The sequence below is a fragment of the Anarrhichthys ocellatus genome, unplaced genomic scaffold (assembly GCF_004355925.1).
Source record: "Anarrhichthys ocellatus isolate YVR2014 unplaced genomic scaffold, GSC_Weel_1.0 scaffold53, whole genome shotgun sequence".
Classification (NCBI taxonomy): Eukaryota; Metazoa; Chordata; class Actinopteri; order Perciformes; family Anarhichadidae; genus Anarrhichthys; species Anarrhichthys ocellatus.
The window spans coordinates 496155-498554 of NW_022280083.1; positions in this window are offsets into that span (position 1 = coordinate 496155).

The following is a 2400-nucleotide window of genomic DNA, read 5'->3' on the forward strand; positions in this document are numbered from 1 at the left end:
CTCTCTCTCTCTCTCTCTCTCTCTCTCTCTCTCTCTCTCTCTCTCTCGATATATACACACACAATATATATGTTACAGCCAGCACAACAAAATGACAGTTGTTGCTCGATGACACAATTCTTTGAGGTGACCATAAATGCTGGATGCTTTGTTTTTTTAAATAAAAAGAAATGTAACCTTTCTTCATGTAGGTGGCACATCATTTAGCGCAGACTCCATGTGTTTCATGTATCCGTTCCTCTAATGTGTTCAAGTTGTCGTGTATCAGAGCCGATGCTTTGGACTTTGTTGTAATCATTTTCTCCCTCGGAAACGAGGACTTTGGGTTTTTTTTTAAATGAGAAACTGGTCACTGGGGAAACATCTTGTGTTGTTGAATAAAACCAACATCTATCGTAGCTATTTAAAGCGTCTGGAAACAAACAGATTGTAAAGGAACAAGTCTTTTTACAGACTATTAAAGACGGTAAACAACAGAAAATAAGAAAAGTGTTGTGGGATTTCAAAAATTTGACTTGAATGACATCGAGTACACCGGTTTATTTTAAACAATGTATTGATTTATGATTTATTTGGATTGAGGCATTTGTGTTCCTGTTTTAGTTTTGAGCCCTCCTTTTATTGGTATCTCATTTGTAGCATGAACTCTTTTGGCAATATACTGTGCACATGCAGATATATATCTTCTTTTTGGTGTACCATGTGCTTGCCAACTCTCCATAAGTGTGACTTAATCTTTGCTTTCTTTGCACAGTGTCTTTATGGTTGTATCTCATAGCCCAGGGCAAATAAAATCTCACCGATTTTCCACACAAAAAAAAAAGTTTCAGCGTTTTTTTTCTACCATCCACAGTGATTGTGTAGCAGTTTTTGCAATGCACACTGCTCATGGAATATACTGTAAACATCACTTTATCAGCAAAGCACTCAAAACCTTGAATTCTATTTTATTATTTTGTTACAAGACTAGTTTGTTGGTTACAAAACAGTGAGACTTCCACTGACTTTTAATGAAGTTTAGAAACAATATGTCTGCAAATACTGAAAAATATCTTAATGTCCTGACAGATTCTACAAATACAATTTACCTTTTGCTATTGTCCCAGATAATGGGCATTGCACGTGTCTTTAAAAGTCTTAAATCTAAGTAGGTTTGGCTCATTTTGCTCTCTGGATAAGTTTGCATTCAGGGCTTTCTGCCTGAACAAAGTGTTTGTTATTTTAACAAAAGCCTGATCTTTTCCTGAAGCTAACCAAGTAGGTTTGTTGCCTTTATGTAAGGAGAGTTCTGGCAGAGGCAAACTTCTCCCATGTGCGCTTAACTTCTATTACCAGTGTAGCATGAAAGTGGAACTAGCAAGCTATCTAGCTAACTAACCAGCCGCTAAATGAGTAAAATTAAACAACTTAATGCTTCATTTACACACACTCATCGCGGCGTAGGAAAGCACATCACTATCACCAGATGAGTGTCAACTTTGTGCGGCTCATTTTCTGCAACCAACGTAGCATGAAAGCATGGTGGAATTAGTAAGCTAACTAGCCAGTTGCTAAATGAGTAAAGTTAAACAACATAATGCTTCATTCACATACTTGTAGGAAAAACACATCGCTATCACCAGTTAAGAGACATTTTTGTGTGGGTAATTTTCTGCAACCAATGTAGCATGAAAACATGGTGGATTTATAAACTAGCTAGCTAACTAGCCACCTGCTAAATGACACACTTGTCACGGCATAGGAAAGCACATTGCTATCACAAGATGGGCGACAACTTTGTTCAGGTCAGGTTCTGTACCCAGTGTAGCATTAAAGCATGGTGGTATTTGTACAGATTCAGCCAATCGCAGCACAGTAGGGCATGATTTGGCGGAACACTCTTGGGGGGGAAGTATCGCAGATAAAACGTTCAGACTTCCTGTTTCAAGTCAGTCTATTTTACTTTTAATCACGTGTACAACCGAATTCCCTTCATGTCTGTCAACACTACTGTTTAGACAGTATTAACTGAGTATCTTGGTGTTTGGAGCTATGCTATTGCTAACCTGAGGATGCAATAGCACAGCAGGACACTAGGGTGCTTTTGAAAACTTTTGTAGAAACTCCAGTGTATCTACAGATCAACGAACACGTTCGCAGGGAAACGGAGCTCCACAACCGCGGTCCGTCTGTGACCGGTCGATTCGGCCATGAGAAGGACTTCTTACTGGAACTGAAACGATGTACTGGGATTTAACTCTTTGACTCTTTAAGTCAGTGGTTCTCAAACGTTTTCTGTCACGCCCCACTTTGGAGGAAGAAAAATGTTCATGCCCCACCACCCCAAAAAAATTGTAACAAAATGGTCTATGTTGAACTTTTATTGAAATAACATTTTATGACTCCTCCATCTGTGCTTTT